Source organism: Mastigoproctus giganteus, chromosome 3 (genome assembly GCF_048544385.1).
Source record: "Mastigoproctus giganteus isolate SK-2022 chromosome 3, ASM4854438v1, whole genome shotgun sequence".
In the NCBI taxonomy this organism is placed as follows: Eukaryota; Metazoa; Arthropoda; class Arachnida; order Uropygi; family Thelyphonidae; genus Mastigoproctus; species Mastigoproctus giganteus.
The window spans coordinates 20,979,242-21,006,785 of NC_143577.1; the positions used below are offsets into that span (position 1 = coordinate 20,979,242).

Here is a 27,544-nt window from a genome sequence, read left to right on the forward strand (position 1 = left end):
TATTTGTTGTTGTTAATAAGTAATTTGTTTTTCATATTGTCCTTTTTTTAGGATGTAACTTTTTTTAAACAAAGGTCTATAAAATTTTACTTTTTGTTAAAAAAAAATCTGCTTCAGAGACTCTAGAATTGATTATTAAAGCATATGGTGAAAAAGTTTTATCAAGAGGTACAAGTGCTTCAGGCAGAGGTGCAATATCAAGGATGAGTTATGAGAAACCTTGCATGTCAACAAACAATAAATTAGTCTCTCATGTTAGGAGCATTATTTGGGCCAACTGTAAATAGGAATTTAAGAAGTTAACCTCTCACAAGCTGGAATAACATGTAGTAGTTGCCAAGCCATCATACAAATGACTCGCAATTATCTGGAGTCAAATTATCCAGGTTGTAGATTAACAACGGTCTCTATGACTCATGGAAGTCTAAATCAGATAACAAAAAGAAATAAATGCAATCCGTTACAGGTGTTGTTCGTTTATATTTTGTAATGTTCCTTTATTACTGTACTATCTGTTTTTTTTTTTGATTGTCCCCCATGTGCATCCATCATCTTTAAAATGGAAAAGGGTTATACTTTTGATTGAACAAAAACTCCAGTTCATCAATAAACACGAAAAAGGTGCTACAAGTAACAACTTTAACAAGTTGGCATTTTGGGATCTCTACTCTGGGTTGGCCTGGCTGGTTTTGGCCAAGGCAACAATTGCTGTCCTATCCACCTGGACTAGTCCATTCCTGTCTTTACTCGACTACATGGTACAGCAAGGAAATATCACTCTTGCTGACATGATTGTGCTTTAAAATTTATGCAACATCATCTACAGGTAGGTAAATCAAGATAAAAAGCAAACTTCATTGATTTCCTTTTTCAGAAAATTATATCTTCATAATAAATTGTGTTAAATCTTCTCATGTTTAATATACCTTAACAAATATGGTACTTTAATAGATACAATATTTATGAAAATAAGATTGTGTTGTTCACATTTACAAGGTTTTCTTTCATTCTGCAGATTATTCAGGATTTCAATTATCTGGGCATTATTTCTCATCCACCCTAGATAAGCGAGAATCTACTGTATCAGGCATGTTATTGTTATTTGGTTTTTTTTAGGAGCATTAGCAACTAAGGCCATATTGCTCCGGAATATGCGGTGGTCATTCCCTGACCTTTCCGCATCCTCCGTATTTGGTGACAGGCTCTAACCCCGGTCTAATCAAGAAGCGTGTGCTACGCACTGCTGCTCCTTCCCACCTGGCTACGGAGGCGCCTGTATCAGGCATCTTAAACACTTAAAAATATGCAACTCCTTTGTTCCCAAGTCTTTAATAAAAGATCAAGTGGAAACAATAGATTAACTTTCAAAAGAATTAACTGAAATTTGTAATTGTGATCTATACGATCTTTATAAACAACAGTGACAAGATGAACAGTGTTATTTTTACAAGCCGCAAGATAAAATATATCCTCTGAACGGATGTCGCCCAGGAAGAAAAATTTGATCTAACAGACTAAAGGCAAAGTTATGCTAATTTTTTTATCATAAAAGTATAATTCATTATGAATTTTTATGGGGAGGTCATACTTTTAATATGACTACAACAGCACTTACACAGATATAATCAAAAAGAAGAAACCTGATCTGCCAGAAATTATTTCCCAACAAATGTCTCTACCCATCATGAGACAATTTCCAAAACCTTTCAAAATATTCTGTACCTGCCTTGCAACATTTTCTTTATTTGACTTACCTTGTTACATGAGATTTTTTTTTTTATTTTTTTTCCCAACATAAAGACCTCATTTAAGGGCCTCTGAAGAAGCTTTGATCAATATGTAACCGAAGGAAAATGTGTAAACAGTCAGTCATTATTTTGGAAAATTTGATATAAATTTGATATATCTGTAAAAACAATCTGTTTAAATAAAATGTCAATCCTCAAACTTTCGGATCCAACCATGTAATTTACATGAATGGTGAAATGATGGATCCTTCATAATGAAGAATCAAACCCTGTTAAACATCCAGTTCCTTTACATCAGATTTTAATATCAATACGCTATTCACAACATTTTCCATCAATTAATGTGGCCAAATTAACAAATTCTGTCTAATTCAGTTCTGGGACCACTGTTGTTTCTGACTTTCATATATAACATCAACAAACCAAACAAGGCCAACAGAAGTGAAAATCTTGGAGAGTGAAAATTTAAGTAAAGAAGAATATTTCAATAAGGACCATTAAAGGAAGATTTAATACAAATGTCATCCAAAGTATAAAAACAGTTCCATTAGTTCCATCCACAAGAATTCTAAACATCAGAAATGGGTCCTGCAAGGACTGTTTCTGGGACCACTGTTGTTTCTAATTTTCATCAATGAGACTGATGAAGGATAAGGGGGGAGGGGATAATGTCAAAATTGGAGATGTTTTGAAAATTGGGAGAGTGGTTAATAATCAGAACAAAGCAGCACACCTTCAAGATTACTTGGATATGCTTCAAGGATGGTCAGAAAAGTGGCTATATTTTAAGGCAGCAAAATGCAGATTCTTATACTTTGGAAATAGCAACTCCAAATTAACTTTTACACTTGATAAGGTTGAATTAAAAATTGTGGAGGGAGAAAAGGATTTGGGAGTTACTAATGAAGTTATCTGGACACTGTAGACAGGTGGCAAGAAAGGCTCATGGTATCCTATCACTGATTAATAGAACATTTGCTTGTAGAGAAGTTTCATTCATAATCCGACTGTAAAAGGCAACTGAGTGGAATTGGGATACTGTGTCCAAGTACTGGAATGCTCCTCTAGAATCAGAAGACATAAATTCAAATGACAGGGAAAAAGATTCAGACTAGACTGTAGGAAGTTTTTCTTTAGCTAAAAAGCTGTTAATCACCAGAATAAGTTACTTCTATGGCTAGCTTGAAAAAATTCAAAGATCACCTGGATAATTATCTATGTGAGTGTTTCATCACACAGATAACTCTGTATATAGTTATCTATTTTATTTTTAAAGTGGAATTTATTTATTATTATTTATTTTTATTGAGTAATTTACTTGTTTTGCTAGTGCAGCAAATGTGTGTGGCTTCCCTGCACTTTATAGCTAAATACTAACATTGCCTAATCAAGCAGAACAGTATGAATAAACAAAATTTACAATCTATTCAAACCTATATAAAGCAACACTTATATTCAGTTAGTAAATGTAGTGTTTCTACTGACTAATCCTTTTATTAAAATCATAATTTATTAAAAACTTTGAAATTATAATTGGGTAATCGTATATTTTCAAATCTAGAACATTCTGATCTGAGATAGGAGAAGAGAATAAATCAAACTACATCATCATCATCAGCCATTTTCAATCCACTGCAAGATGAAGGCCTCTCCAGCAACTTTCCAGTTCCTTCTGTTTTCTGCAATGGCCATCCATTTACTACCCACAAACTCATGAATTTCATCTGTCCATCTCCGTTGTTGTCTTCCAGGTTTTCTCTTAGCTCCTCTTGGGTACCATTCTGTTATATTCTTAGTCCATCTGTCATCATGTCTTTGAGCTATGTGTCCTGCCCAAGACCCAAATCAAACTACAGAACTTCTTAAATCCGGCATTCAAAAATTCTGGCACTTTCTGAATATTTCTGAACGTAGTCCAACGGCAGAGAAGAAATAGACTGAGTAGACATTAAAAAATAAAAAGCACCACAGATGCCAGATTTGTGCATTAAATTCATCAACAATTTCCAAAAAAAATATTTCCTTTGTTTTATGTACTTTCTAGACTGCACATCATTTTTACTACATACTTGCAACACACAAAATTACATTATGCAAGATATTCAATACTAGTTTGTGGTATAGTACTGCAGAGTACAGTAGAATCTATTAAGTTATTTTTAAGGTGAATTGATTGTTGAAATTATACTGCACTATTTAGTATTAGTAATAACAAATGATGCAAGAAAGCAAGCTTATACAGCCTACCCCCCCCCCAAAACCACCCTCATCACCTTTCCGACTGCTTGAATAATCTGTTTAGTTCCTCCTCAAAATTTATTCAAACTTCCACAGCACTAGATGGAAGTCTGTCTCAATCAACTACTCACTGGCTGAAAACAAATTTACACAGATCTATCCAGCAAACATCAGCAAACATCTTTCCTTAATGTCCCCTAGTGTGTTTTATGAGCAGAGGAGGCAAATAGACTGAGTAGACATTAAAAAATAAAAAGCACCACAGATGCCAGATTTGTGCATTAAATTCATCAACAATTTCCAAAAAAAAAATATTTCCTTTGTTTTATGTACTTTCTAGACTGCACATCATTTTTACTACATACTTGCAACACACAAAATTACATTATGCAAGATATTCAATACTAGTTTGTGGTATAGTACTGCAGAGTACAGTAGAATCTATTAAGTTATTTTTAAGGTGAATTGATTGTTGAAATTATACTGCACTATTTAGTATTAGTAATAACAAATGATGCAAGAAAGCAAGCTTATACAGCCTACCCCCCCCCCAAAAAAAACCACCCTCATCACCTTTCCGACTGCTTGAATAATCTGTTTAGTTCCTCCTCAAAATTTATTCAAACTTCCACAGCACTAGATGGAAGTCTGTCTCAATCAACTACTCACTGGCTGAAAACAAATTTACACAGATCTATCCAGCAAACGTCTTTCCTTAATGTCCCCTAGTGTGTTGTATGAGCAGAGGAGGCATGCCATCAGCATTTAGCTTACTCAATCCATTCAAAGCCTCAAACACCTCAATCAAATCTACTCACAAGTACCTAGTTTCCAGATGCTGCAATTTGTGGAATTAAAGCCTTTTTGCTGTGTCCTTTTCTTCCCCTCATTAATTACTTTGCCCATCTCAGTTCCAGATCAACATCCTCCTAAAATTAGGCTTCCAGACTCGTATGCAGCACTCAAGATTAGGCTTGCCCAATGTTTAATACAGCAGGATAATCACCTCCTTATCCCTGCTGACAAAATTCCTGTATACCATTGACAAAACCCAATGAGCTGTCCTGGCAGCCTGTTGTCACTTCTCAAAGAACTTCATCTCTGACTGCACAATTATCCCCAGGTCTTTTTCATTCTTCACTACCCTCTGTGAAGAATGAAAACACTTTGATCCCAGAATAGCATACCACACAGTTGTATGTTATTCTGGATTACTGCTACCCATATGCAGTATCTTGCATTTTATAATGTTAAACTTCAACTGCCATCAGCCCACGTGCCTAATTTTTTTAGGTCTTGTCATTCACCATCTTGCCAACCTTTGTATCATCTACAAACTCAAACATTAAGCATAATATACTGTCATCAACATCATTAATAAATACTGAAAAAACAACAATGGGGCCTCCCCTGAATCCAAGGATGTTCATATAATTATGGTTAAAAGTTTGCTGACCTCCTTTTGCTGCCTCTCTCAATATAATCTGATAAATTCCATCTGCTCCAAGTTTCCTATATATGGTTAGCTTCAACACTCTCTTTCACTTTCCTTTCAGTTATCACAAAATCATTTCCCTGTAATTTAATATACTTCCAGCATCCAGATTCCTAAAAAATTCCTTGTGTGTGAATGTAGATACAGCAATCAACCACCCACTAGCTAAAGGCAAATTTCCACAAATCTATTCCACAATTGTCTTTCCTCAATTTGAATTTATGCCCCCCCCCCGGTGTGTAATCTGAGCAAGAGCTGTTATGTTATTTGGTTTTTAGGAGCATTAGCAACTAAGGCCATATTGCTCCGGGATATGCGGTAGTCATTTCCTGACCTTCCCGCATCCTCCGTATTTGGTGGTGATGGGCTCGAACCCCAGTCTAATCAAGAAGCGTGTGCTACGCACTGCTGCTCCTTTCCACCTGGCTACGGAGGCGCCTCTCTGAGCAAGAGCAAGAATACCATCAGCACTGAGTTTCATCAAACCATTTGGAGCCTTAAACACCTCAATCAGATCACTTTGCAGGTGCCTAGTCTCCAGATGCTGCAATTTTGCAGAACTGAACCCTTTCTTAGTAAGAACACCCCCTTGTTCCCCTCACCAATCTCGTTGCCCTTCTCTATACCTATTCAGGAGCTCTGCATACTTCCTAAAATGAGGCTTCCAGACCTGTACAGATGTGCAGCCTGACCATTTCCATATACAAGGGGATAATCACCTCTTTATCCCTTAAGATAATCACCCCCTTACCCAATGAGCTACTCTTGTAGCCTGTCTGCTTAGAAAACTTCATAATGACTGCACAATCACACCCAGGTATTTTTAATTCTCCACTACCCTGAGTGTAATACCACAAAGTTGGTATATTACTTTGCAGTTGCTGCTACCCATATGCAGTACTTCGCATTTGTCAATTAAACTTCAGTTGCCACCTCTCAAGCCCATCTGCTAAATACCTATTCAGTTTGTCAGCAACTTGAGCAGGATCATCAAATGTTATACCATTCGTATCTAGTGGACCAATGTTTTTCATCCCTTTCCTTCTTGTTCAATCAGATCACCTCGCAGGTGCCTAGTCTCCAGACACTGTAATTTGCAAAAATTAAGCCTTTCTTCGTAAGAGCAACCTTTGTTCCATTCACTAATCTTGTTGCCCTTCTCTGTACTTGTTCCAACAGCTCTACATCCTTCTTAAAATGAGGCCTCCAGACCTGTATACAGTACTCAATGTGTGGCCAAACCATTGCCTTATAATAATAATAATAAAATTCTTTATTCATAGAAATATAGGACACGATTCCCGCTACAGGCAACCAGAAGAATCTCACAATTAACTGTACACATTACATTCAGTACATAAAAAAACTATGTAGGTCCACAAATTCATAAAATACACAGAAAATGCCAATAGATTACATACAGCTGACAATGCATTATATAATTATTATACAGATTTTACAGTTATTATATACAAGCTGCAACACATTAAGACAGTCTGGTCTGGACACTTTCACTGGGAGTTATTCCGCTGACAATTGCAGGAATGCAGACTGCACTTCTCTACGGATTTGAGCTTTTCTTCTCTGTAGGCAGAATCTCTGGACCACACATCCAAATCAATGTTTGTGGAGTTCAGCGCGCCAATGATGCTGTTCGGAAAGTGCCTCTTGAAGGTCGAGAGCTTCTGCAGGTTAGAATAGAGCACTGGACGGTTTCTGTGAGCTCTACCAGGGATTTACCAGCCTACGATTTCCCAGATATTAACGAAGTCGAGAGCAGCGGAGCACAGATTAAGCACCACTGTGAGCTTCCTCACATATGCCAAGTGCTGGGATGGGGCGTATCTGAGATTTATGCAGAGCTGTGATTTTGATGTTGTATAGGGTAGGTGAGCCCAATTGTTGGCGGCCCACTCTAGGACCCAGAATTCCAGACCCCAGAGCATCTTCAGACTGGACATAGGAGCAGCCGACCAAACTTCAATACCATAACTGATGACAGAACTAAAATAGTAGAGGAGAAATTTTTTGACTGTTTCCTCCTCGTGCGCTCTACGGAGATCAAGTTTCATACTCCAGAAAGGCTGTAATGCTCTTGAAAGCAGTTGCTGGATCTGTTCCTCATAGGTTAGATTTTCGTTATTGCCACTCCTAGGAATTTTATGGAATAAGTGGTGACAAGAACATGCCCCGCAATGGAGGGCTTCAGAGAGGCTCCTCTGCTTGTGCTCTAGGTGAGAAGATATCTGGATTTTTCAGGGTTTATTTTAAGCCCAAAACAGGTAGCGTATTCACAGGAGGACAGATATTTGTTCAGGAAGACAGATTTCGATAATTCCTCTGCTGGTCTGGTGAGGTGTTAGCCGGGCTTGAGAGGTAACATACAATATCATTGGCATAGGCCATAAATGCAGGTATCTCATTCATTATCGGAATAAATATCGCTGAAAAAAAAAAAAAAGTGCCAACTACGATCCACCTTGGGGTATACAGACTTCCACCTGTTTTGTGATGCAGTTATTCCCTTGCTGGAAGGTAAGGCGCCTCTTGGTTAGCAGATAACTGAGGAGCTTTGCGACATTACCTGTGAAACCATAGTAGTTCTCCAGGAGGCACATAAGTGGCTTAAATTGCACTGAGTCAAAGGCCACTTTCAGATCCAGAAATCCAGGAGGTGATTATCCTCTTGTATAAGGGGGATAATCACTTCCTTATCCCTGCTAGAAAAATTCCTATATATCACTGACAAGACACCATGAGCTACTCTTGCAGACCAATCTGCACTGCACAATTACCCCCAGGTCCTTTTTCTACCACTGTCAGTGTAGTACCACAGAGTTGATACATTACTCTGGGGTTACTGCTTCCTATATGTCAATGTTAAACTTCATTTGCCATCTCTCAGCCCATCTGCTCAACTTTTCTAGATCCTGTTGCAGCAGTGTACTGTCATTAGTGTCCTTAACAACCCTGCCTATAGTCTGCAAAATTGGACATTAAGCCTGATATACCATCACCAATATCATTTACAAATACAGAAAATAACAATGGACCTAACACTGAACCCTGAGTGACTCCACTAATAACATTAGTCACAAAGAGCAGTGTCCATTGATTACCAGTCTGTCTTCTCCCACTCAACCATCCCTTTAACCATAGCAGCAATTTGCCTCCACTGCCACACTGCTCCATTTGTGCAGTAGTCTTTCATGTGCAACAGTATCAAAGGCCTTTCTAAGATCCAAATATATGATATCAAAGTTATTCTTTACATCCATCACTTTGTGACTACATCACAGTATCCAATCAAATTGGTCAGACAAGACCTCCCCTTAACAAACCCATGCTGTGTCTGAGTTATAACTGAAGTCTTGCCTAGATGATCCTGCAATGCTTCTTTAACCAGTGCCTCCATTAATTTCCCTGGAACAGAAGTTAAACTAACAGGTCTGTAATTACCTGTTTCCTTTTGATCCTCCTTTGTGGATTGGGGTCACATTTGCACATCTCCAGTCCATGGGTACCTCTCCCCTGAGTCCAGGGAAGCTCTCATAGTAATGGCTTACTTCCTTTGCCGCCTCCTATAATATAACTGGATAGATCCATCCACCCCAGGTGCCTTTCTTATGTTTATCTTCAACAATTTCTCCTCCACCTTACTCTCAGTTATTACAAGATTATCTAGCTTACTGCCAGAGTTTAATACACCTCTGGCATTACCCTCCCTGACTAACTCCTCATGTGTGAATGTAGATGCAAAATATTCATTTAGTTTGTTAGCTACCTGAGCAGGATCACCAACAGTTGAACCATCAATATCAAGTGGACCAATCTGATTCATCCCCTTCCTTCTAGAGTTTACATAAGTAAAGAACTCCTTGTTGTTTTTCTTTGCATCCTTTGCCAAAGATTTCTTGTAATCTGCCTTCGCCTGCCTAACCTCCTTTGTGACTTGGTTACAGACTAGCTTATATCTATCATAGGCTTCTGTGTCACCTGTTATTTTAAATGTATCCCATGCATTTTTCTTCTGTCACATGTCTAATTAGTTCATCTGACATCCATTTAGGCCTAAATCTTGAACAATATTTCTTAGTTGGTATGAAAAGCCTAGTAGCTTCCAAGATTAATTCTTTGAATGCTTTCCATTTTGAATTTGCTGTTGGTAACATCTTCAGTTGATCCCACCGTATAGAATTTAAATACTGTTTCAGACCACCGTAGTCACCTTTAAGAAAGCAAAAACCCTTCCCTTTACCCTTGATGGTAGTTACCTTTTGAGTATATCCCACTTCAGTATATCACACTGTGATCACTGCCACCTAGTGGTTCCTTTATCTGCAGATTCTTAATGGATGAAGAATCACTACTGATAATCAGATCAAGAGTATTACTCCCTCTAGTTGCCTCCCAAACATGCTGCTGTAGAAAACAATCATCCAATAAATCCAAAAAAGCCTTGCTAGTGTGTGAGCAACCAACCCACAAATTCCAGTCAATCTCTGGGAAATTAAAATTCCCCATTATAAGGACCACAAAGTACGACCAACTTGGACCACAACATTGTCCAAGAAAGAGTAAGGACACCAGCATTTAGTTCATTCAATCCACTCAAAGCTTTAAACACCTAAATCAGGTCTCCTTACAGGTGCTTAATCTCCGAACATTGCAACTACAGAACTAAGTTCTTATGATAAGAGTACCTTTTTTGTGCTCCTGACTAATTTTGCTGCTCTTCCCTGCACCAATTCCAACAGATTCATATTCATCCTGAAACAAGACTTCAGACCTATATTCAGTACTCGAGATGTGCCTAACCATTACCTTATACAATAGGATAATCACCTACTTATCCCTACTGGCAAAATTCCTTTGTATCATTGATAGAAACCCATGAGCTGTGCTGGCAACCTATCTGCACTGCTCAGAGATTTTCACATCCAACTGTGCAATTATTCCAGTTCTTTTTTTACTTTTCCACTAAGTTGGTAGTTAGTATATTACACATCAACGCCCAGTCAGTATGTTAATCTGGGATTACAGCTACCCATATGGAGTTCCTCGCATTTTCCAATGGTGAACTTCAATTGCCATTTCTCAGCCCATCTGCTTCATTTTTCTAGGTCTACTGCAGTAGCATACCCTGGTTCCAGTCATTAACCATTATGCCAACCTCTGTATTAACTTAAGTATTAAGCCTGATTTGGCTTCATCTATATCATCAACAAATATTGAAAACAATAAGGTGACTTGTGACCCACTGCTGGGCACCATCAGCATTTAGTTCAACTGCTTAGAGTAATGTTATTAGTACAAGAAGAGCAGTTCCAATTAATAACTGCTGTCTTCTGCCACTCAACCACTCCTTTATACACAGCCATAACTCCTGTGACACTACACTCCTGAAATTTGTACAGCAATCTTTTTTGTGTAACAATATCAAAAGCTTTTCTGAAATGTAAGTATATGATGTTAAATTCCCATCGATAAAATAAAATATTGTTTCAGATCACATGACCACCAAATTATACTACTGGCTTACCCGAGCTTGCTAAGTAGTAAATACACACACACACACACACATATATGAATTACACTTCTGAATGCTACAGGCTACGTGCATAATTGTTATCTGCTGATTTTCATATAATATTCTTTCAAGGATAATAACAAAACAAATTATAAAGGAACACAATCGGTGAAGAAACCAGAAGAAAAATGTAAAAAAAGCAGATAAATAAAACGCCATAATATTAGCATTAGCCGAGGCATATGATGCAAGCAAGCAAGCTTATACAGCATCAGCCAAAAAAAAAAACCCTTCACATTTGGCCCATCCGGTCACTCCAAATGTTTCTCCAAGTTCAGCCTTAATTTTATTTCAGCTATTAACTTCCACAACAACAGATGGAAGTCGGTTCCACCAATCACCTTCACACTGGCTCAAGGCAAACTTCCGCACTTCTATTTTACAACTGTCTTTCCTCAATTTGAATCTATGTTCCCTGAAGTTCTTAGTCTGAGCTAGTGGAAGTATCCTGTCAGCATTGAGCCTGCTCAAACCATTCAAGGCCTTATACACCTCAATCAGATAGCCTCACAGGTGCCTAGTCTCCAGATGCTGCAACTTGCAGTACTTAAGGCTTTCTTCATAAGCACAACCCTCTGTTTCCTCTCACCAATCTTGTTGCCCTTCTCTGTACTCGTTCTAACAACTCTACATCTTTCCTAAAATGAGGCCTCCAGACCTGTACGCAGTACTCAAGGTGGGGCCTGACCATTGCCTTATACAAAAGGATAATCACCTCCTTGTCTCTGCGGGCAAAATTTCTAAATATCATTTACAAAACTCCAGGGTGCCTCCGTAGCCAGGTGGGAAGGAGCAGCAGTGCGTAGCATACACTTCTTGATTAGACCAGGGTTCGAGCCCGTCACCACTAAATATGGAGGATGCGGAAAGGTCAGCAAATGACCACCGCATATCCCCGGAGCAATATGGCCTTAGTTGCTAATGCTCCTAAAAACCAAACAACAACAACAAAACTCCATGACCGGCGCTGGCAGCACATCTGCACTGCTCAGAGAACTTCATATCTGACTGCGCAATTACCCCCCCCCCCAGGTCTTTTTCATTCTCCACCTTTCTGAGCGTAGTACCACACACACAGTACGTTTCTCTTAGGTTACTGCTACCCATATGCAGTACTTTGCATTTGTCAATGTTAAACTTCAGTTGCTACTTCTCAGCCCATCTATCCAACTTTTCCAGATCCTGGTGCAGCAGCATACTGTCATTACTGTTATTAACAACCCTGCCAACCTTATACATTAAGCCTGATATACCTTCATCAATATCATTGATATTTATCAATGATACTGATACAACACAAAACAACAATGGGCCCAGCACCGAATCCTGGGGACTCCACTAATAACATTAGTCCACGTAGAGCAGTGTCCATTTATTACCACTCTCTGCCGTCTCCCAGACAACCAACCCTTTATCCATTGCAGCAAATTGCCCTTAATGCCATACTGCTCAAATTTGTACAGCAGTCTTCCATGTGCAACAGTATCAAAAGCTTTCCTGAAAAAAAGTATATGATATCAAAATTATTTTTTGCATCATGTTCCTTTGTGACCACATTGTAGTATCCACTCAAATTGGTCAGACAAGACTTCCCCTTAACAAACCCATGCTGTGTCTAAACTGTTACTGCAGTCTTGCCTAGGTGATCCTGTATCATCTCTTTGACCAATGACTCCATTATTTTCTCCGGAACAGAAGTTAAACTAACAGGTCTATAATTATTTGTGTCACCTCTTTGAACCCCCTTTGTGAATTGGATTTACATTTGCAAATCTCCAGTCCATGGGGATCTCCTCTGAATCTGTGGATGCTCTCATAATTATGGCTAAGGGTTTGCTAACTTCCCTTGCTGCCACCTTCAATATGACTGGATAGATTCCATTCACCCCAGTGCGTGCCTTTTTTATGTTTAATCTCAACAATTTCTCTTCCACTCAGTTATTACAAAATCACTTAGCTCCCTGCCAGAGTTTGATAAACTTCTGGCATTCCACTCCTTGGATAACTCCTCATGTGTGAATGTAGATGCAAAATACTCATTCAGTTTATCAGCTACTTGAGCAGGATCATCAAAAGTTGAACTATCTATGTTAAGTGGGCCAATCTGATTCATCCCCTTCCTTCTAGAGTTTACATAAGTAAAGAACTCTTTGCTGTTTTTCTTTGTATCCTTTGCCAAAGATTTCTCGTAATCTGCCTTTTCCTGCCTAATCTCCTTTGTGGCTTGATCACAGACTAGCTTATATCTGCCGTAGGCTTCTGTGTTGCCTGTAATTTATATGCATTCCACACATTTTTCTTCCCTGCCACGAGCCTCATTAATTCATCTGACATCCATTTTAGGCCTGAACTTTGAACAGTATTTCTTAGTTGGTATGAAGAGCCTAGTAACCTCCAAGATTAAATCCCTGAAGGCTTCCGATTTAGAGTTTACCATTGGTAACATCATCAGTTGATCACACTGTATAGAATTTAAAAACTGTCTGAGACCACTGTAGTCACACCTTTATGAAATCAAAAACCCTTCCCTTTACCCTTGATGGTAGTTACATCTTTAAGTAAACCCCACATCAGTACACTGTGATCAGTCACCTAGTGTTTCATTTATCTGCAAATTCTTAATGCATGAATGAAAATTTCATGTTACGAAAATTCTTATTGTTAATCATTCAATTGAAAGAGATCCCCGAATTTTGTCGAAATTAAAATTGTCTCTGATGACGTGACCATTAAATTATGTTATCAGCCCTGAGCTTACTGAGTAGAAAGCAATATACATAATATTAATTAGCACCGAATTCTAAGGCTATGTCCACAACTTTCAAAATTTCTGCATGAGCTGTGTTCAGAGAATGTCAAATTTATGAGGTTCCACTGTACATGACCCCAGCAGGGGTCCAGCGGATAAATGGCCAGATGAACAACGATGCACAACACTGAACATATACAATATCCATACACTTTTAAACCTCTGGCCTTTGCAGTGAACTGTACTGAACCCACAATGAAAGCAACAAGGAGATGGGGGAAACCCCTGGTGCTATTCAACACGAACACACTTTACACTTGTATATGACACCCAATATCTGCTCAGTGAGAATTAAGGCATAATGACCTTAAAAATCTGACAAATGAAAACCAAAATTCAGTTATTCCTGATGTGCACACAATCTATTCAATTTTATAAAATATTCTTTCAAGGATAATAATGAAACAGTTATAAAGGAACACAATTGGTGAAGTGACTGGAAGATAAATGTAAATAAAGTGATTAAATATAAGACACTAATATGTTATGAAAACTCTTACCTTGTTAATCATGGTTAATCAAAATCTTTTTCACTGTAAGCTTTGTATTTCATTGCAGGAATGGACCAGCTTGACTCTACACCACAATGGTGCATTAAAATGGAAAACTGAAATTGGATTAAGTGATCTAAATAGAAATTTCAAATTTATGATGTGTGACTTAGGGATTTTCATCCAGCCACTCAGTTACTGGTCCAGAGGTCCCTTGCAGCTCATTAAGTTGCTTATTTCTCCATCTCATTAATATTCCCTATTTTCATAACTTCATGGAAACATTTCCCATCCATTGATGTGACCAAATAAATCTGAAAATAATCCTGAAATATCTGGAGTTGTAAGCTCTATGGCATTCCAGCTCCTTTCAGCTAAGAAACTAGAGTTTCACATTCGACTATTCCAAATAAAACAATTTGTGATTAAAATTTTATTGGGCATAACTATTTTCTTAAAAGAAAAGTGCAAAATTTCAGCTCTATGTAATTGGCAGTAACATTTTAGAAAACGGACTGGACTACTTGAGGAATGTTCAACTCAAGACATCAGTCATGAAAACTGAACGTGTAATTCAATCAGGCTGTAATCAAAGAAATAAAAATTACGACTGACATTATCAGTGGAGAAGTTCAAAATATTTCTAATATTCAATGCAGAACCATTGGAAAAAAAAAAAACAATGATTATGATATTCACTTCTACTGGAAGAATTTAATGAAAACCATGCTTCAGATGTTAAATATTTTTGAAAAAACATGAAAGAAAGGTTATACTATTAAATCCAAAAGCTAGTAGTAAGGGATAATAGTTAACAATTAAAAAGATACAGTGAAAACAAAATTTTGCAGGAGCTCTTAGGTGGCAAAATAAAGAATGGGTTAACAGCAGTAGTGGGGGAGAAAGCCCTCACTCTTAAGATAATCTAAAGGTTTATATGTGTTAATATAAAATGAATGAATATATAAGAAGTAATGAGTTCCTTAGATATTTAGAATATACTTTAATGGCAACCAACATAAGGCATCAGAATGTGAGTGAAAAAATGATTAAATAAGTGCGGGTTTCTCATTTTTGCTGGAAGAAATTTAAATAATTTCAGTGTTATCATATATGACACACTATCACAAAGAAAAGCTATTCAAATATGTACAAAACATATATTTTATATATATAAAAAAATACCGATTTGTAATGCCAGTCTTTGCTATAAACCAAAGCAGAGGAATCCATCTATGATTCCAACTGCACTACAACTTAAATATTACAAATGTGAAATCAGTAATCAGTAAACTTCTATTCCAAAATATCAAAGTCCTCTTCTGTTGCTTTTCAAATAGGAGTAAGCAATGTTTGAAATATTTTGCATACTGTAAAAGAGCTTAAAAACTAGGAAATATTTAAATATTACAGTTATTTTAATAACATTGTAATGTTGGGGAAGGAGGAAAAAAGTCTACTCTACTACCTTAACTTTATCTGGCTTCTCATATCTCCACAATAGAAATTATGCAAATCAAAATCCAGTAGTTAATTACATTTTCAGGTAGTTATATGTAAGGTGCAATACTTATTTATCATTACAAAGTTTATTATAAAAACACAGTGCATAATAAATATGTGAAATCAGTACTCGGCGTAAAGTTAGGAATGTTTGCTCATTCTATTGGAAACGAAGCAGTAACAAAAAATCACAGAGAGTTGTAATGGTTAACCATTAACTTTATCCATCTTATTACAAATGGTCCACCAAGGATAAATGGTGTGCTGTGCAAAGGTTAAAATTATCATCAAAACTACTTTCAAGCAAAAAAGATATACTTCATATAAATATCACATTTCAACAAAAAAAACCAGCAATTATCTGGTAAACAAGCTACATTCTTCATCTTCACATATAAACTAGAAATATATTATTCATGAATGCACTTGCTCTGCAATTGGAAATATAAACCTAATTTGAAGGAAGAGAGAACACATTATGTGATTTTATTCCCATATGTTTGTTTTTGAAGTCTGGTACGCTGTAATGAAAGAACAAGCATTCATCAATTTATTAAAAAAAAAAAAAAGTTTTGCATTGCATATACTAAGCTGGGTTTACAAAGGATTCTTGCTGGATACATCCTTCAGTCAAATCATAACTATTTAATGCGAGATAAATCGCCTAAATGAAAACTCCATATGATCTCAACATAAAACTTCATTTCGTTAAGAGTATATAAACATTCGTAAATACGATGAATTCTGAGCCGTCTCCAATCACAATATCAGGGTCTATCAATTTGACAATTTTTCTGCAATACTCAAATATGTTCTTTATTTAATTATTCACAGCTGAAACGTTACTGTCTACTACACTACGTATCGTCAATAAAACTTTAATTTATTGAACAAATATTTTATTTCCAAACAATTTTTGTCACTAAGAGTACAACATGCAGCATAATAAACGAATTGTCACACATGCCAAAGTAGCCTACAAAACCTAACCAGAAGTTCAAAATTAATAAAATCCAATGTCCTAAATACTACCATATACTTAAAACAAGTTAGTTTTGAAAAGTTATTTTCCAACAACAGATCACGAGAGATCATGTAGCAAGGTAATTCAATAGGCAGTAAAGGAGCGAAAATGATCCCAACGAGAAACCCGATTTTTTTAAAAAATATAATTGTTACACTATAACCATACTACAAACAAAGTCTACAGTATATTTCAGAAGCTAATGAAGCTGTTCAAGAAAATCCATAAATGGATGTTTATACAAAAATTGTCATTTCTAAATCTAAATAGCGATAAAGTTGAACACCGCGCCGGCCAAAGTCGATGCTGCCTACTTCAAACAGCAGAGGGCTCAGGTGCCGCCATCTCACAAAGCATCACAACAAGCTAAAGACCAAAAGAGTAAGAGAGAAAAATATTTCAGCACCATCGCGTATTATAAAATAAAACTTTGGTCAATACAGTATAGCATTTAAGAAAGACATGTTTCCCTCTATAACCAGTTACTGGCGATTTTTTTTAGAGGGAAGTAGATGATATTCCCGAAAATCCCCAAAAACCTACCCGCGAAAGTCCGTTGACGACCACCATCTTACCTCGGGCATTTCACTTTATATAGTAAGCATCCGCCGTGTAACACACCAGCAATGCGTGACCTCAGCTCTTGAATTCGTCCCAATTTAACCATCAATGATTCTGAAGAAATAACTCAAAAGTTACATCCATTAACTTTTTGATTTCGATGCATAAGAATATTTAGCTCTTTGTTATATATTTATATACGGACTACATTGTAACTTAAATGGAATGAATATTTTAGTATTATTTTATTTCGCATTACCGGCATATTTTAATACCCCATACATTTTGTGCATTCCTTTCTTTATTTTCAAATTTGTAGTGTGTTTCTACTCCTTTAGCATGCAATTTCCATATTATATCTCAATATATATACACAGTACAATGTGTTCAGAAAGTAGCAAGAGCTGGTGAGGACAAATCGCTGCACTAGTCCGACATCATGAATGCGCATGCGCACATGTTCAAAAATATGCTTCAAGGCTAAAAGGAATGGAAGGAATCGACAGAGATATCTCTTTACAAGGCGTCATAATTGGACTTAATAAATGATGTCTTCTTTTGCAAAAAAAAAAAATATATCACAATAGAAAAGGGAAAAAAATTCCATCTTCCAAGCCTCTACAACCCTGGCTTTATTATTTCTAATCGAAATTTTAAAAAGTAATAATCACAGAATATTAGTATAGACGTATTATTTAAGTACCAATAAAAGTAATATAGTTCAACACGTGTATTGAAATCAAGTATGAAATGCAGAACTGGATCTAATCTCTGGCATCACATGGTCACCAATTTATATAAATAACAAACAAGAGAATTGTTTATAAGTAGTCCTGAGTTTTAATCATCACCGTTTATCAGAGACAAAAACTCCAAAATAGCAGAGAAAGAACAAAAAGAAAGTATTAATTAAACATTTTAGGAGATGATTGTCCACCTCTGAAAATTACTCAGACTAATACAGAGGACCTGCTGAAGAATGAACACAATGTTTGGGTGAAGAAATGTCTCAGTTATTTACAAATAAGTATGTTATTACCTTATGCAAGAGAATAAAACATTTCGTTACGTTGCAAAATACGAATCCCTCTATAACCAGTTATTGGCCATTTATCTGCCAACGCAAAAGATGTGCAATAACTGGGAAGCACAGCACAGTAGGAATAGAGGCTTACTAAATTAAAACTATACTAAACAAATTCGTAACAACACATTTAAATGATAAAATCTATTTCACAATGTGCAGCATTGAAGTTTTTTTTTTGTCCCATCAAAGTGCAATCTTTGGTTGACGATAAAAAACAGTAGCCTCATAATCTCACATTATGAGGATACTGTTTTTCACATTATGAGACTAGTGAAAAAACAATGATAAATATAGACTAGTAGAGTGTGGTTAAGGTTGAAGAAAATGAAGTGACTTGAAAGTTTTGTTGTTTTTTTTCTTTCTTTCGATGTAGAATTGTGCTGCCAATTTGTTAATTAACAAGGGCTCGCTCGCACGAGCCCCTTTCAATACACCTCCGTTTCAATGTGTTTAGCAGTCTTCATTGAGGAAGGGAGACGCAACAAACTCTTAGTTTCAAGGAGATTTCCTGTCTTTAATTTTTAATAGGTAAGAATTAAACACGGAAAAATAAAATGCATAAATACATCTGGCTGGCAATCGACCTCGTCACACACTCTTTCCTCCGGTCAAAATGGAATTTTCAATGTCTCCTCCTCTAAACTCAAATTTCTTTTTGCAACAAAATCAAATTAAATTAATAAGAGGAATTGAAACCAACTGAGCAAGTTAATTATTACATTGTTATATATTTGCGATACTCCTAAAAATTACAAATGAGGACATATTCAACAGATAATTGAAGCATAAGCACACAGAATTATTTTTATCTTTAAGAAGTATAAAATTTCGATAACCCATCCTAGATTATAAAACACAGATAAAAGAAAACCAATCAAGATTAAAAACAATAAAAACGAAATAAATCATACGGTACATCATTTGATTCCATGGTAAAATTGATTTTAAAAAATTCAAAAACTGCGTGAAAGGTGGTGTTCGCCTATAAAAACAAAGAAGCAAGGAAACAAACAAAACTTTTCTTGGTTTCAGTCATAATAAAATAAAAAAACACAAATGTCAAATTCATTTTGCGTGAGTAAAAATCCAATGATAGATTGAAGCGTAAATGCGACTAAATCCGGGTCTCGCCTCTCAGATGAAGCAGAATGAATAGTATCAATGGAATCTTTCATGGTCGGTGGTAAAAATGAGTTGGAAAGACATAAAATAAATACAATATTATTGGAACGATTTTATGTAATGGGGAGAGGCGGCATTTTCTTGTGTGCAGGGTAGTCCTTAACTAAATATTTGTCTCCTGGGCAAATATTTCATGTTTAAGTGTTAAGAGGACATGTTTGCCCTCTTAACAATTAAAGCTTATTTATTTCAATTTAGCGCCCTAACAGAAATGAAATTAATGCATGTGTGGGTGCAGTGCCTTGTTCGCCGGTATGCTACTGCTTGCGTCAATAAATTTAGCATTAACATGTCTAAAATCATACTATTTTTTCCAATATAACTAAACTGTAATTAGTAAATTATAATTGTGTAGCAAAAATCAGAAGGTAAATTGCATTTCTTTAGTCCATCGAAACCCATAATCTGCCTTGTACAGTGTCCAGCGTGACAGATTATATAAGTCAGGTTAGAGTATGCCTATCTACAACCAAGGCTGTTGCAAGGGAATAATGAGACAGGCAATCCAATTACCAAGGCGACAAACCAGGAAAACGACGTTTTGAGCGTACGCACACACACAATATGATCAAAATGTTCGAGTGGAAACTTTGTACCTTCAAATTGTGCATTGTTACAAGTTGCGTTCAAGTGAGTCATCTAGATATAGTGATGTGTGAATCATCCATTTAGCTGCAGTCAGTCTAAATTTGAGCTTGTTGAACAGAAGGCATTTTATGTGTTTCATTGCAAGCTAAAATCAAAGATTTTATTGAGCAGTGAATGAGCATCAATCTTTGAAAAGGCTGTTTATGCATGGGTAATGCATGCTACCTGGGTAGTAGAAATGATGGCACCGCATTACCCATGCATAAACAGCCTTTTCATACTCTTTGATATTTAGTCAAGAAATATATTAAGAGCACCAATCTTTGTTTCAAATTAGGGAAAAGCGCAGACTTCTGAGTGAAGGTTTAAAGATGAATGCTTATCCATTGAAAATGATCTTCACTCTGGCTGCCCTTCAACTTCCAAAACCAATAATTTAATCGCCCGTGTTTGTGATTTGATCGGGAGTGATTGACGTTTAACTCTCTGCGAAGTTGCTGGTGAAATCAGCATTTCTTATGGAACATGTCAGTGAATTTTAACACGAGGACTGGGAATGTGATGCATGCCGAGTTTGTAACTCGCACCCTCACTGAGGACAACAGAGTGGACAGTTTTTGCATGTCAGGATCTTCATTAACGTGCTGCTGCTGACCCACAGCAGCAGCACGTTAATGAAGCGGTTCAGCAGCAGCACGTTAATTAAGCGGTTCAACAGCAGCACCGAATTTCTTCCACTATTACTGGTAACGAATTGTGGCGCATTGCTATAACCCAGAAACTAAGGCCTAATTTTCAAAATGGAAGACTCTGTCTTCTGTAAGACCCAAAAAGGCAAGATCAAATGCATATCGCATTTTCTAATTAAATGGCGTTTTTCATTATGAATTTGTCTTTCATACTCAGTGAACCAGGAATACTACAAAACAGTTCTACAGTAATTGTAAGATGAACGGCCGGAAAAGTGAGCTTTAGAGAACTGACACTTGCTTCGGGACAATGCCTCAACACTCAACGGTTTCCATTTAAGAATTTCTTATGAAGGGCTCCATTACTGTTGTCCACCATACTCACTGGATTTAGCGTCGTAACTTTTTTCTCCCAAGCTTAAATTCCCCTTGAAAGGTCACAGATTTGCAATGACTAAGGAAACTATTCGGAATGCTACAGGGAAACTAGTAGCAAAGCCTATCAGGAATACTTCCACAAGTTGGAAAAATGTTAGAATCAGTGTACACAGTGCCAAGGAGACTACTTCGAAAGAGACTCATCTAAATGGCTGATAGCTACACATTTCTCAAATAGTAGTTCAGACCCCGAACTTTTCGATCATACCTCTTATGAAGAAGTTTTAGCCAGCAGGTAGCTGATTGGTGGAATAAACTTTCATCTATCGTTGTGGAAGCAGGTAGTTTGAATAAATTCAAGGAAGAACTGGACAAATTCTTGGATGGGATGAACGGGTGAGGTGGGTAGGTTTTTTTTTTTTTAGGCTGATGCTCTATTAGTTTGCTTTCTTGCATCATTTTCCACTACTAATATTAATGCTATCTTGAAAACATAACTATATATTACAGTTGCAGTATAAATTTTATCATTTTATTTGGTTGTTTATTATCATCATTATAACAATACGAAATTTTTAGAAATCTTCAAGTACCGTGTTAATAGACTAGAAAAGAATAGCGAAAGCTTAAAAAGCGGTACTCACCTTGAAATTAATCTGCGATGGTTTACTTAGGTAGCGTGGTTAATATTTAAGTTGAATTGTTGAATTGAAAAATTAAAAGGGAGGGAAGTAGGTAAAAGTTGACTGAGTTAAATAGGCGCAAGGAAATAGAAGTGTACACATCCAATCCTTGGTTGTCATCGAAATAAAGAGAAGAATAATTAAAAACTATGTAAGTGAATCCGATGAAGCCAATAGTCTTTACGAGGACTTTCGTTAGTTAGAGAACGTCTTCAGTTGGCAATGTGTGGGGAGAGAACGCGCGTGATATTTTAAGAATAAAAAATTATACTCTCGTGATGCCTTTTTTGATATGTGGGAACTTTAATCTCGAGAGGTTCCAAATTGGGGAAAGATTGAAGGGGAGTTTAGAATTTAGAATTTTGAGGTTAGAGTGGTGCTTGTACCATTCAATAACTAGGGCTTCATATTGGAGTATTCTGTAACTGGATTTTAGTTTAATGATGGAAATGGCAGAGTCGATGAGCGGGTTTACAACTCATGCCCAGAGTTGAGAACTTACAACTCATGCCCAGACTCACAACCACAACCCGCTCATCGACTCTGCCATTTCCATCATTAAACTAAAATCCAGTTACAGAATACTCCAATATGAAGCCCTAGTTATTGAATGGTACAAGCACCACTCTAACCTCAAAATTCTAAATTCTAAACTCCCCTTCAATCTTTCCCCAATTTGGAACCTCTCGAGATTAAAGTTCCCACATGTCAAAAAAGGCATCACGAGAGTATAATTTTTTATTCTTAAAATATCACGCGCGTTCTCTCCCCACACATTGCCAACTGAAGACGTTCTCTAACTAACGAAAGTCCTCGTAAAGACTATTGGCTTCATCGGATTCACTTACATAGTTTTTAATTATTCTTCTCTTTATTTCGATGACAACCAAGGATTGGATGTGTACACTTCTATTTCCTTGCGCCTATTTAACTCAGTCAACTTTTACCTACTTCCCTCCCTTTTAATTTTTCAATTCAACAATTCAACTTAAATATTAACCACGCTACCTAAGTAAACCATCGCAGATTAATTTCAAGGTGAGTACCGCTTTTTAAGCTTTCGCTATTCTTTTCTATCATCATTATAATTAATGCATTTGAAGATTAAAATTAGTAGTGACAAATGATGCAAGAAAGCGAGCTGTTTTTTTTGCATCATGCAAGAAAGATACGCCACATGAAATATGTGTGTGCATAAATTCCTTGAAGACATGGCAAATAAATTTCCATTAATTTCATATACATTAATAATATATATATTTCACTAATTGCACTTATATATTTCTATTAATTTTCACCTACAGATAGCCATTTACATGGGTAAAAAGGAAAGCCAACAAAAGAAACTAATGCTCCAGGCGCCATTTCCTCCAAAAACAGCTGTTTGTAATCATTATTAGCTTTCATAATGGCAATGGCCCAGGGTAAGTGTGCAGGTAAAGTATCCGCAAGTCGCGTGTTCAAATCTGCATGCTGCCATAAATATGAGAACATGGATATATAACCAATTTTCTCCAGTCGATACTAAAGCCCTTTTGTACCATATGACAGTCCCAGGGTACAAAATGAACAATTTATTATACATTAGCAAGCCGTTTTTGAATATATGTTTTTTCACGATATTGGTCTCGAGTTTTACATCTACAAAGATAAATCATATATCAGTTGATAAGTTTCGATTATCGAGTTCATGATATTAATCGGAATTTAATGAGTTAATTTTTTAAAATTAAGTTGATTAATTAATGTGTTTTGCAAATGATTAACTGATATTGTAAACCAGGATGTCATAAATACAACGATAACAGTTGAACTAGTAGAGTAATGGATAAAAAAAAACGTTGCATGTGTTTGTATAATTGAGGGAGGTATACATGAAAGGACAAAAAAATTGAAATGAGAGAGATAGACATAAAAACACATGCCACCAGAAAGGGATTTCATTGATTAAATAAACTAACATCTGAACCTTCCAACTGGAACCTAATTTATGACCTTCGTAATATACCGCCACAGCATTCTATGATCCATTTGGATAAAAATATCACAGAATCCGGCATAAAAAAAAAAAAAGGATGGAAGCCTTCTCAACAAATTATGTTGGGGAAAATGGACCATAATCTGGCACGCTGGTCCAGTGCGAGTTGGTAGATCGATCGTATTTAGTAGTCAGGGGTTTGAACCACGGTCTGCTCAAAGAGCGGGTATTACTGCACTCCCGCTCCCGACCACTCGGCTATGGATAAAATGAAATCATTACTTTACATGTCTTGTAGAATTATACTAAACGTATAATCAAAGTAATACCTCTTAACGTTTATAAATTAAATAAATTTTCTGTTTATACTCCGGGACGACCAAACGGTCAGAGGAGTTCACAAGATAGACAGATTACAAGAAACAGCACCGTATTCAGTAGTCACGGGCTTGAACCCCGGTCACTCAAGGCACGTGTACTTATGCACCCTCGCGCCTGACCACTAGGCTACGGCGGCCAGCAATTTTCAAATATCTGAGAACAGCCAACTTTTCAAAAATATTAACAAATTAAACATCATTCACTATCAGGCTTAAAATTTCTAGTTAAAAGGTAGGTTTTGTTAACGATTAGCATTAATATTAGTAATGGCAAATGATGTAAGGAAGGAAGCCTATACTGCCAAGAAAAGAAGCTGATATCAGCCAAAGGGAAAGAGAGAAAGATGCCTGCCTCATTTGTCCGTCCGCTTTAATAATTTGTTTACTCCTTTTTATATGTATTCAAACTATCCACCTCTACAACAAGATGGAGTTTGTTTCAACGATCACTTACTCTCTGGCTAAAGGAAAATTTTAGCACATCCATTCTGCAACCATTCTTTCTCAATTGAAGTTTTTGTTCTGTCAGGTGTGCTATCTAAGAAAGAGTAAGGATGCCATCCGCATTCACTTTACTTTACTGAATACGTTCAAAGCCTTAATGATGTGGGTAAATATTACACGGTAGACTCAGACCTCCATCAAATTAATATCTACACCGAAAATATTGTCTATCAAGAGGTTTTACAAAGCATTTTAGCAAATAACCAACTTAAAATGAAATTGAATAATATACAAAAATGGTATTTCTAATTCTTATTTTAAAATAATTGTTTGTATTCTTTTATTGATTAACAATAATTATTCATATCTTTATTTTGGTAATAAAATATTTTTTAAAAATTGACTGTAAGATATTTTAAATGTTAGGAGTGAGTACTGTACTACAGTATGAGGATTCTTTAAAAAAAAAAAAAAATCCATACGCAAGGTGGTATTTTCAATGTTACTCATTGCTCACGAGAAGGGGGAGAAATCGGTCAGTTGCCCCTGGGCTGGACATGTTATGTGGGGGATAGGAACTATAGAAAGAAGCAATTGGAGGGGAAAGGAGAGGCCAGTCAGGCTGTTTCCCCGAGGCTCGTGCTGGCTCTCGATATCACTGATCTTAGCCGGTGGAAGGTAGGTTAGATCAATTTTTTATTTATATTACTAAGTCTGTAGCTCTCTCAATTTACAAATTAGGAGTTACTATTTTCTTTTTCCTAATCAAAATTTTAAAATACATCTCGTTTTATTCCTCAAAAGATGACATTTGAAATTAATGTTGAAAACATCTACAGGTAAACTTCGAAATATTGAATTAGTAACTACAAAATTTTGATTAAGAACACCATTCAGAGATTCTAAATTTTTAATTTAATTTTTAATAATAAAAGTAGTGAAATCCAGTTTAAAATACGAATTGATTTTGAATAATATAATTGGAATAAAGTTAGTATAATCACTGCATTGTGTTATTTTAAGGTCAGGGTAAACAACAAATGAACAAACAAATGAAATTATTAATATTTAATTCGTAGTATTAGTCAATGGGTAATGATTATTATTTGGGTGATTTATTGCTAGCACTATTATTTATTAAAGATTCGGGATTGGTATTATCGTACGTTGACCACAAAATGGATTGGAGATAATTGGTTTAATTCCTAAGATACCTGTTTAGATAATGGCTCTAAAAGCTTCAGCAGTATCATTGGAACACATAAACAATATGCTTAAGGAATAATAAACAACTGCGAATAACTTTCTGGAAAGGACTATATAAAAGTCCTTAACAGTGGAGAAACTTTCTCGGCCGATGATACGATCATGAGCTATCTAGGTGGACAATAAATAAATAAAACTTCCTCCTCTTCTTATATATAAATATATATACACTGGTATTCAAAACTTAAGGACCAGTCAAGTTTTCACCTGTAGCTTCTCATAGGAGTGGCCTGGATATGGGAAAGGCATACCAAAGGAACCTCGTGAGGTACAGAAATGATGAAGGAAACAAAACGGTACAGAGGAACTTTATTCAAAAATGTCAACATAGCACTGGCTGCCATGATACAGATGCATCACTGCCAAAGATGGAACAAAGGGAAGAGGTGATCCTCAGTAGGAGATGTGGCCACCCCTAATGTCGATGCAGGCTTTGCACCGCCTGTCCATACTTAGAACAATGTTGTTGATAAGTTCTTGCTGTAACATCGTCCATTCCTCTGTCAGCGCCATCTTCAGCTGGTGAACATTTCCTGGTGGGTGTGTACGTGCTGCCAGGCATCTCCCCAGAGCGTCCCACATGTGTTCGATGGGATTTAGATCGGCGGCGGAACGGGCAGGCCAATCCATACGAACAATGTCCTCACCTCACTTTCCGAAAGCATATCAACAGTTGCAGTGCGATGGGGTGTGGCGTTATCATCCATAAACAAGAACATTCGGGGCCAATGGTACCTCGGAACAGATGCACATGGGGAAGGTTTACCTCAGTACAGTAGCGTGCACCGGTTACAGTACCGCCTTCTAGTATCTATAGTTGTGTACGTCCATCCAAGATAACGCCTCCCCAAACGAGAACACCGCGACAGCCATATCGATCCCTTTCAGTGATGTTTGCGGGGTGATACTGTGTGCCAACCTCTCGCCAGATTAGTTGACGTCCAGAATCGCTGCTGAGACTGAAAAGTAAAGAGTACCTTAAGTAAAGATTTTGTGGTTGTAACCTTTAGAAATAGTGTTGATCCTTAAGTTTTGCACACCAGTGTACAATGTATACAGTATATATATATATATATATATATAATAAGAAGAATAATCCAATTTCACATATTAGTCTCCTCCAATAGTTTATCTAGTTCTTCCTTGAATTTATTCAAACTACCCACTTCCATAACAACGAATGGAAGCTTGTTCCAGCAATCAACCACCAGTCGGCTGAAAGCAAACTTAGGCACATCTGTTCTGCAACCATCCTTCCTTAATTTGAATTTATGTCCCCTCATGTGCATAGTCTGAGCCTAAGAGGAAGAATCCCATCAGCATTGAGTTTGCGCAAGCCATTCAAAGCTTTAAACACTTCAATCAGATCACCTTGCAGGTGCCTAGTCTCCAGACGCTGCAATTTTGCAG

General features: G+C 36.6%; 1 protein-coding gene across 1 annotated transcript in view; it reads right to left on the reverse strand.

The window, feature by feature from the left end:
- The window catches only part of LOC150087781 (uncharacterized), a 251,831-nt gene extending 234,351 nt beyond the window's left edge, over window positions 1–17,480 (reverse strand). The window contains exon 1 of the mRNA XM_090369876.1: window positions 17,442–17,480. The gene's annotated coding sequence lies outside the window, so the exon portion shown is untranslated. The remainder of the gene's footprint in view (window positions 1–17,441) is intronic.
- Window positions 17,481–27,544: the final 10,064 nt, after the last annotated feature.